The sequence below is a fragment of the Falco naumanni genome, chromosome 5 (assembly GCF_017639655.2).
Source record: "Falco naumanni isolate bFalNau1 chromosome 5, bFalNau1.pat, whole genome shotgun sequence".
NCBI lineage: Eukaryota > Metazoa > Chordata > Aves > Falconiformes > Falconidae > Falco > Falco naumanni.
The window spans coordinates 31,793,922-31,804,604 of NC_054058.1; positions in this window are offsets into that span (position 1 = coordinate 31,793,922).

Consider the following 10,683-nt stretch of genomic DNA (forward strand, 5'->3'; position numbering starts at 1 on the left):
CTTTGCTTTTCAGCACAGATGCTAGATAACAACTTTCAGAGCCTGTTTCTTTTCCTGCTTTACTGTAGTTTTTCCGCAGGTGCTATTCCTCTGATTTTTCTCCATTTACTTCAGATTTCCTTACTTTCAATGAGAAGGCAGACAGACCGTTAGTGCCCACACCCAGTACCAACTCTTCAGAGTGGATGTTTTTCCCTGGTGCATATCCCATTCCTCGTCCTGATGATTGCCCTGTTGCCTTCACTGGCATTTCTGTCCTGCCACCATCACAGCCACCACCATTCCAGACAGGAAGGGCTGCGCCCTCCGGTAGTTCATTAATGCTACTTGTTAATGGTCCAAAGAGTGGAGACAGAGGGTTCCTGCTCTGTGTGCATGAAGCATCCCTTCTCTTCCTTGTGGGTTGGCTGGAGGACCTAATTTTCCCTGGAGAAATAGCCTGTGGTTAATAACACAGGCTATGTCAATAAAACTAGAAAGAAAATAATAATGTGCAAGTAGCAGGCTGCACTGCAAAGCATCAGAGCTGATCAAAAGGGCTTAATATTTAGCAGTTGGGAGAGCAGATCAGAATGAAGATAATCTTAACTCTCCCTATGATGCAGTTAGCAAAGAGCGCACATCTATCTCTGCCTCTTCTGCTGTCAGACTTTGTGTCTCAGGACTTCACCTTGCACTGGGTGCCACCAAAAGCAATTCTCTATTTCCTTGGATTTTGCATTCCTAAAAATCCGTGGCAGAATAGGTGAATGGATTTGGGCTATTGACTTTATACAAGTTACTAAAAAGAGATCAAGGCAGAAAAGGCTACCTAAGCATCACACCAAGGGTGTGGTAGGAGAGGTTAAAATACAAGCTGACTTTCTTAAATGCCTGTCCTCTCACCGACTGATGTCATTTCTCCGGATAGCTCCAGCATTAGCCCTCTCATCGGTTGAAAAATGAGTCCCCAAGGAGCTTAAATTAAAGACGTCTGCACAAAAGTGCAGGGCCTGACCCCTCGCAGCTGCACCGGTGCTAATACTGACTCATTGTGCTGCTCCGTGTTCCAGTCCAAGGGCAGAACAAGGGGGCAGGGGAGGGATACAGAGGCATTTTGGGCTCCTCTTTAGCTCATTCATAGACACCTGGTGTCCCACCCCCCTCCTCACGCTTCGGTGCATCCCACCCCTATTGTATAGAAAATCCACTTCTTTAGAGATCTCAGCTTCTTGGGCTGGACAAAGACCAAAATTAAATCTGCAGCTGCCCAGGAAGAGGCTTTCTCCGTCAGGGGTTATTATCAAGGATCGCTGATGAGAGAGTGAAGCGGGGAACTCCCCCTCGCCTCTGTCACTTCCAGTTACAGGTCTGGATGGATGCATCTGCACATATTTTTCTTCCTGCACATAAATAACAGGGGCCACTGTAGCAGTGTGGACTCATGCCTCTGCTGACCCAGTTTAGCTCCAGAGCTTTAGGAGAGGTATGTGACCTGCTGCACTCACCACATTTGGCTGGACAACACTCCAACTGCTTGCAGCCTGCAGGAAACATTTAGTGTCAGGGGGTGCTGAGGCCAAAACACCCTCATGGCAGGTCCTTCACCCTCAGTGAAGTTGCATCAAGGGTAAATTTGAACCGACAAGGGCCAGCTCCTATTCTCAGTTACCCCAGAGAGAGCCTGGAATTACAACGTTAGTATCCAAGGAGTTATTTTGGATCTACGCAGGCACAAGCACGAGCAGAATCTGGCACAGAGTGTAAAGGACCAAAACAAAGAGAGGTTTCTGTCAAAAAGGAACAGCAGCAGGTGGCACATATAGACCATATAGTCCCAAGTTTTGAAAGGAAAAGAAACACAAAGTTAATAGAAAACCTTTATGGCTACTAAATATATTTTATTCTTGAATCCCCTGTGGACCGATCAGTCCTTTGGCTTATAAAAATAGATGCAACAGGTGCTAGTTTGAAGACTTCTGTGCCTCATGTTAAGGGCACTAATGAAAAGTTTATGGTCAGTGAAACCTGGAGGAGAAAGCAGGAATACAGTGGAAAAAATTCTGCCCCACTACACTAAAGAACATCTGGAGCCATGCCATTGACCAGGGGAATTTAAATCTGCATCTCAAAAGCTTTGCCTATCTGATCACCATTCCTGCTAGCGCTGTCTAAATAGCCTCATGCTGGTAACGACCTATTTACTCGGTGGCTGCTCCTTCTGTTCTTTACATTTAACTCACTGCTTTCAAGGCAATGCTAAGGATCAGTGTTGTTATCTGATTTTCTCTTGATTTCCTTCTTTACTCTGGTGTGTTTCCTGTGTTTTTCTTTGGGCACACCAACTAAATTGCAGGTCTTCAAGACAGCCAAAGACAAGTTGCCTCCTAGGGACTGACGCTAGCTGAGCTGTAGCATGGGGGTGTGAACATTATGCAAACAGCAAGATATGGAGCTGGGAGTGGGATTTCACAGCCACCATGGGGAACTGGATGACTGAGTCCCATTAGGGTTGCAGTGAGGTTTGGCAACCTTGCTCTTCCTGGCTGCCTTTGAAGAAGTCTCAGCATAAAGCTGAAGTCTAAATCTTTCATGAAGCAAGACGTGCTGGAAGAATCCCCAGGCACAACTCCCATTATCCTTTACAAGGATATAAGGAAATATAAAGCAAATTTCAGGCAGTGTTAGAAGATACTATCAGAGTGTTGATGATCTGTCCAAATCTGCGCAGGCAAATCAGCTAGAAAGATAACTGCAATATATCTCTGTATTTGTGAAGACTCGTACGTGTTTGTAATTATACTATATTTATAAAAAGTGATCAATGTTCTTCTTCAGAGATCACTGAATCATAATAGAATCAGGGAATCATAGAATGGTTGGGGTTGGAAGGGTCCTTAAAGATCATCTAGTTCCAGCCCCCTGCCATGGACTGAGACACCTTCCTCTAGATCCACGTGGACTTGAGCAAACACTGTGTGAGTTACTCATGCGATTTCTTAAGTCATCACAGAAGGCCTGGTCAACAGAAGCTAGCTCCCTATGCATTCCTAGGGCAGCAAATGGGAAATTCTGCACCAGTTTGAGAATACTGTGGGATCTGAGACAGCAAGAAGCAGTTAACGTGTTTAGCCAAAGACAGGCACTACCAGACCTGCCCTACACAACATCCTAAGTAATGCAAGTTCTTGACTGATTATGGAATTGTTTTAATTTGGAAGTACATTCACACTGCCAGAGTGGTGAGAAAGAGCTCTCGTGTCTCAACAAACCAAGCTGCAGAATTAGGGGCTTCAGCATCACACCTGGTCCCACGGGCGCTGCAGCTTTCCTTTGCCCAGTGCGTGAGGCTGGCCAGGCAGCCGTGCAGCTCTGCACCTTGCTGCACGCGGGTGCTCTGGGAAGGTCTCCCACACAGCTGCTTGCTCACATTTAGACATTTAACACCATTAATCATAACAATGTGCTGTTTTCTTTATGTGTGTAAGTATGCAAGAGTTTCTTTGATAAGTAAAAAACCGACTTTGAAATAGTTTCATTTTGACATTGAAAAGAGTAAATTCAGTTGAACTGCCTTGAAATACAGTGTTTGTCTGTCACAAATACTCCCGGTGAAAGGAGCTGGAGAAGGCAGGGGAAGAACAGACAGACCTCACAGTTCCTTACCAAGGGTTGACATAAGGTGGAGCAATACTGTGGTGGAAGCACAGGAAGCTGTAAGATCCTCCACAAGATTGGCGCTCATACTAAAGAAAGTTGTTTTGAGTAAACTTACTCATAGAACCTGCGTTAGAGAGCCAATGCCAAAACATGCAACTTTTTCCCTTGGTAACTGTGAAGGAGACTCAAAATAGAGAGCCAGACACAGCTTTCATTGTCAGAAGTGTTCATATAATGTCTAGGATCAAAATGTACAAGAAGAATTTCAGCCACACCTTAACTGTTGATGTTCTTTTTTAAATCAGGTTAATTGGTGGTCTTGAGTCTTTCACTGCACTTAGGGTCTCTCCCCAGAGGGGATTTTCCTTAACTGCAAGGACTCGCTCTACCACACTGTACTGGAAACAATGTGGGCAAAGGATTTCTCCTGCAGTAAAAGCATTTCAGTGAGCACGTTGATGAGGAATGCCTGGTACTTAAATATAGGGAAATCTATAGCTGACAGCCTGGAACAGAGAGCGATGTAACAAGGCAACTTAAAAAAAAGAAAAAAAAAAAAAAAGGAAAAAAAGCAAATTGCAAACATGTGTAAAGCATGAGGCAAGAAAAAGAGAACAGGGAAAGAATGGCATGGATCCTGTGGCAAAGTGACCAGTGGTGAGCTGTCATGCCCAAAGCCACAGGATGAGGCCCGCAGCATTTATTACTCACTGGAAGTCATTTTTCAAGTCAAGGAGCAATACTTCTCCAACATAAATGAAAAATTCCAGTCAGCAGAGGGTAACCAAAGTCCTTTTAAAACAAAAGTATCATTGAAGAGGGACTAATAAATCACCTGGTGACTGGATTTTTTCATTTGCAGTGCAGAACTCCTCTCTCAAACCCTGTGTCAAGCCCATCCCTGTCGTATTAGCAAAGCACTTCAGGATGTGTTTATCTTTACTTGGTACAAACTTCAGAGGGACCCAAGCACTTTGAATTGGGAGCAAGCACTTGGGCTGGGCGTTTTGACTGTGCTGGTGGGAGAGTTAGCTGCTAGCCTGAGCCCCCAATCCCCCTTTGCCTCTGTAAACCATAGTAAATCACTGCTGCTGCTTTCTGGATGCAGACTGGAAGAGAGGGAAGGAAAGAAGCTCCTTTGGGCTTCTCTGCCCAAATATGTACTAAACCCCACTCCTGAGCACAGGCCTTGGTGCAAACAGTTTAGACGTGAGGGCAATTTGGGCTCACACTCCAGATGCAGTTGCACCCTCTGAAACCCCCTTCCCTTCTGCAGGCGATGGTATTGAGGCCAGCTGGTTTCACTGGAGAACGTGGCGATGTACATTTGCGTGTTGCATTCTTGATTCCTTTTTGTAGGAATCAAGTACAGATTGCTAGCCTCAGCCATCCTCCTGAGACAAACTTATCTCCAAATTTTGTCCAGGAAATGTTGAAATCAGGGCTGTATTAACCACCTGGCTGGTTCTAAATAGTTCAGACAAAAATGCAAACACTGAACTTCACTTCCTACAGTGCATCTTTTTTTAGTTTGCATCTCTTTTGCCAACACAAGAAAGCACACCTAGTCCTGAATTTGGATTGTGCAGTGAAGATTGCAAGCACTTAGATTTATTTCATTGCTCTTCAGGAGGAGGATAACTTTTTGTTATGGTGACATGAGAGAAATTGAAAGGAACAATAAAGAGCACCCCAAAACCTCTTTTTAATAGACATGCTTCTTTTTATAGTTCAAACACTTTCACAAACAGGGTTTTAGCTATGTGCAACCATTTGAAACAGCAGCTCTGTTACTGAATTAATTTTATAGGTGAAGTAGTAAAATATATCAGTTCTAATGAATGCGAAATAGCAAACCTAAGGAAAGTGAAGAGCTTTGTGAAGGCAAGTGAAGACAGATCAGGATCCAAACAACATAGTAGGACTCTTGGATAGATTAAGCCTTTACTCCAGCTGTTTGAGGTTTGGGGAAGACCTTCACATGCACAAGAGCTGCATCACTGAGCTGCGATAAGCAGAGTCAGCATGCATGCTGCAAGGGGCATGACCCTAAGACATTATGAGACACATACTTCTCTGCTAAAAGTATTTACAGAGCTTTCACTACAACAGCAAGATTACTTACATGCCAGTAGTGATCCCCCAAACCAGATGAACAAATGAATGGAAGCTGAATGCAGCCCCTTATCCCACCCTTGGTGATTCTTGTGGACTTTAGTAAAAATACACTAATTCTGGAGAGTTCAAACATGCGACTTCTGTCTTGCATTATGGAGCTGCCAGAACTTCTGGAACTCTTAGCTGCAATGCTTAAAGTCCTTGATCTTCTTCCGTGACCTGAACCAAAAACTATTTTTGAGGGTTGTATTTAACAAAAAATACCACTGCCTATTGCCAACTGCATTGTAAGTATTTCCTATCCATACTGAAAGCATGGACAGAAGAAATAAAAGATTCCTTGCCTTGGAAAAAGTTATAAACTAATAAAGCTCCCCAAACCCTGGAAAATATGAAATGGGGCTGGAGGCTGGAAAGCAGCAGGTACCTATTCTATTCGGTCCTTGCAAATTTTGCTTTGTAACTGAATGCTTCGCTTTCCCCTATCCCATCCCACACAAAACTCATCCAATGACTATGGATATCAACAGAGAAGGTTCTATCTGTCTCCATGAGCCTCAGATCATACTACATGAAAGATGTGATCCTACAGAAGACAGGGAGGGGAAAGCACAAAACCACCTAAAAGTTAATATTCTAAAGTTACAGGTGCGGTGGTTACCACCAGCCACCTGGATCAGTTGATCTCTCTGCTGCATGCCACATTGCTTTAGTACACCTCGTCTTTGTCCTTCTGCTGTCTTTGGTTGATCGGCTCCTTTGGGCACGTAGTCTCTTATGTGACTGTACAGTAGAGGGAGGGAACAGTGACACAAAGAACCAAGGTAGCTTGCACCCTCACTTCCTACAGCTCTACAGCTTAATTCTTCCCAATGTCGTTACAGGATAACCCAGAAGTGCATGTGTGTGACAATACACGATGTCCTGGCCTGACTTCATCTGGGAAGGTTCCCCTGAACCCAAGGGAGGCCATGAGGGGTCATCCTGCTGTCTGTGCAGTTGCTGTGGCTTTAAAACCCCAATGACTCAGGGAAGAGGTACAGGGCTTTTTCCAGTTGTGCCACCAACCTGCAGTCACTGGAAGGCTGTGACATTTTTCTGGGATGCTGTAATGCAGTTTGATCACTGAACGCATTCAAGTACAGGGGTATTTTTCATGGGTCTAAGAGGTTATTATCACCTCAGTTAATTATCTGCAAGGATTCAGGCTCCAGCAAATGTTAATTATCCTTCCATCAATCTCATGTTCATGAAAGCTTAGTAGGGCTATTTTTAGCAATACAAATATATCCTTCCTGAATGGAAAAGCTGTTCTTTTTCTTGCATATCTTATTTTTAAATGTTAAGCACATTAGACAGAACTGGGTTTCTTTCCCTCTCTCAGAAACTGTGCTGAGAATGTGTAATACTTAATGAAAGTGCTAAGAACAATACCGTCTTCAGAGCCGAATGTATGATGGTGGAAGTCTGGTATGGGGAAAAGGCAAAAATTATCAGAATGGAGTGTTTGAAGTCCACATTTAGTCCTACAAAATATGCCATTGGGAGAGCAGTTTGGTGCCCAGAGCATTCCAGCAGACAGGTGCCTAAATAAGTCTTCTCATCCAGCACCCGTTAGGATAGGGTTTGAACATCTGGGCAATGGCATTACATACATGACATAGGAATAAAACCAGCTTCATTCACACAGGGCGCTACATGCAGATCTGTCGATGTCCCTTTTCTTTCTGGCTGAGGGTTGTGATGGAATGTCTGAAGGCATAAACTAAACATGTACTAGTGTAGCTGTTCTGCCTGAAATTCCAGGCAGCTGGAAACAATAGCATCGAGAAATCTGTCCCTCAGTTAGGTGTTTACTCTGGAGCTTAATGATGAGTGTTGGGCTGTCTATACCATTAATGTTTGCAATCTTTTGAACAGAAATAGCTAGTAAATATGTCCCGAGGCCTAGCTTGCTTCCCCAACACCATAAACCATATTTGTTTAAACCATAAAACTTACAAGCCAGTACTACCTCCTTTGATAATATTCTTACGTTGCTGTGTCTGAACCCCAAGAAGGACTACAAAAATGAAAGGCTCGCTCAGTATGGGAAGACCTGTCAGCTATCAGGTATTCCCGTAAACAGCCATGATGCACTCGAAGGAAAAGAGGATTTTTGGAGCTTTAGGTATTAGAAATCATTGGTGAGTATATTACACATTTTCCATGTGGCTTTGTGCGGAGCGCTTTGGCCCTGATTCTGTACCATCAAAGGAAAGGAGAGTGTAGCTACTGACTTCAGTGGGATCTGGATCAGGACCCTTGTCGTTCTGTAATTTCTGTTTCCCATCTGGTTGGAAAATTTTGTTTAAGACCTCGCTGTTTTCAATGTACAGGCCTAGCGGTCCACAGAGGTTGCCCAAGTGAGGCTTCCCAGGCTGTGCAGCTCGGAGGCAGCCTGCTGCCTGCCCTTCCTGGGTCTCTGGCTCCCAGGCAGGCCACCTCGCAGGCTGGATCCCACCTCCTTGCACAGAGCGTTTTGGGTTTCCAGGCCAGGGAGGTACTTGGCAGGAAGGGGTTTTGGCCTGAGCGACACTGAAGTGTGAACTATCCAAACACGCTCTGGGAACTGCAATGTTTTGTTTTTCCTGCCACTAACAATGATGTCAACTCACTTGTTTAGGTAGTGTCTTTTGCAGTGCTCTCTCCACACAGGTGGCTCTGCAGTGGCTTTCATCTCAAGCCCTGTTTTTACTTGTGGCTTCAAATTATCACTGTAAAGCAAGTAATACTGAAGCGTCATATTCTGCACCCCCCTGACATGTATACATTGATGGGAAGTTTGGTAAAAAGGAAGAAAGGAGGAGAAAATAAAACATTTTCAGATCTTTGTTTGAAAGTCAAAGCACCAAGAAGTAATTTAAAGTTTCAAGGTAACCCTGATTCTTTCACCACTTGTTATGTTTTCCATCCTTACTCATAATTCCAGGACTCTATCCCAACCTCAGCCTAAGCAGTATTGACAAGAAAGGATTATCCACAGGAATTTGACATATTTACATCTAGAGAGTGCCAAAGGAAAATTTTTCTGAGTGGAACAAAGCCGGCCTTATATGAACTAGCTTCTTCCTTTAGAATTGTGGTTGAACACCAAGGTGGAGCGCAGGAGTTAACTGTGTAATAAGTATTTCGTCCGAACTATTTTTTTCTGAACAGGATAAAATGAGAAATTGCTTCTTTGGCTGTTATTCCTCTCATGGTAAAATTGGAATCACTTGAGAAAAGATTTGCCCTCCAATGCTAAGCTCACCATCTAGATAGTATCCACTTGGAAAAGATTTTGACACGTGTTATTTGTATATCCAAAGCAGCCAAAGGAACACCTGCTCAATAAGCTCCAACATAAAAAAAGCAGAGTTCAGGGATCTCTTTGAGGTCAAGCAGGCTACAACTGTGATGCTGCATTAACTCTGAATAGCTCTGGGTTTTAGTATTTGCATTATAATTGCAGGAACCAACTAGCTCCGCTCTTATAAAGAGAGTTCAGAGTTCCCTTTCTCAGTCCATGAGCAAGCACTGACTCCTGAGAAGATATATACTGTGAGCTTGCAATATGTTGTATGCTGGATATTCTGGAGAGGTTTTGTGGTGTGAGCAAGCAGACAATACTTTTTGCTTTGGTGTCCAAGGCAGAATTGCTGTTTGAGCATCCTAGGTCAGTGTCAGATCAAATGGGTTCTTGGGAAAAGAAAATGGCTTTGCGTGCTGTTGGACCATCTCATGCCAGGATTTACAAATAAGTGTTGATAAAGTCCTGCGTGTAAGTGCTCTGACTCAGCACCTCTGACACGGGTGGCTATCTGTTCACGGCTGGCAGAAGATGACAATGACCAGGACACACAGGAGGGGCAGGGTAGTAGCACCGTGAGAGCACTGTGAGGACCAGTGAGGATTAGCATCTCACAGTGCTAAATATACAGCTGATACTAAGACCAAGACAAAACCAGCCACAGCTTCCCCCTCCCTAAACATCTACAAACGGAGCAGGCGACACAACAGGCCAGGGACCAGTCACTAGCAAAAGGGCTAAACCGGGCAGAGTGAGCAGGAGTCGCTTCTAAAATCAGCCCGGCACCGGCTGGCGGTTTTTCCAGGGGGACGGTGTCATGCAAGGCGGGTACGAAGGAGGGTGCACGAGCCGATGCCGCCGTCGGGCCCGGCGGAGGGAGGTGGGGGAGCAGGCGGGAGGCGCCAGGCGGGACACCGGCCCGGGCAGGCCGCCGCGAGCCGCCTGCCGCGCCGCGCCGCCGCCACCGGGGGGCGCCCGCCGCCGCCCCCGCCCCGCCCCGCCAGCGGCACGGCGGCAGGTCACCCGGCCGGTGGCGGCGGTACCGGTGTCCGTCGCACCTGCGCGGCCGCGCCGCTGCTTGCCCCTGCGGCACCGCCGCCGGTAACGCCTCACCCTCCCCCAGCCGCCGGACGGGCTCGTCCCTGTCGCAGAACAGCCCTCCGGGGAGTCGAGGGTCCTTCATTTCTTTCACGCCTCTTTTCCCTTCCGCCCCCTCTCCACTTTTCTCAAGCCTAAGCAGGCGCGATTGTTCAATCTCTTCTTTTCCTAGACATTTTACCTCTGATCATCACCATTTTGCTCTTCGAGAGTCTCCCCAGCTCCACCACAGCTCTCCTGGTGCCCCAAACCGGGCAGAGCCCGTCCCTGGCCCCGCTGCGCAGAGCCGAGCGCCCGCACCAGGACCTTAGGCTGTGGTGGTGCGTGTCCGTCTCAGAAAGCCTTTTCTGCTGTAGTCCTTTAACTTCTCTGCAGCTTTGTTTACACTACCAGCTGAGTTGCGCCAAATAAGATGGCAAAAAGACTAAATCACTCATCCATGTGTTAATAAAACTTCTAACATACGCGTTTAGGCCACCAGAAAGCTCTTACGCATT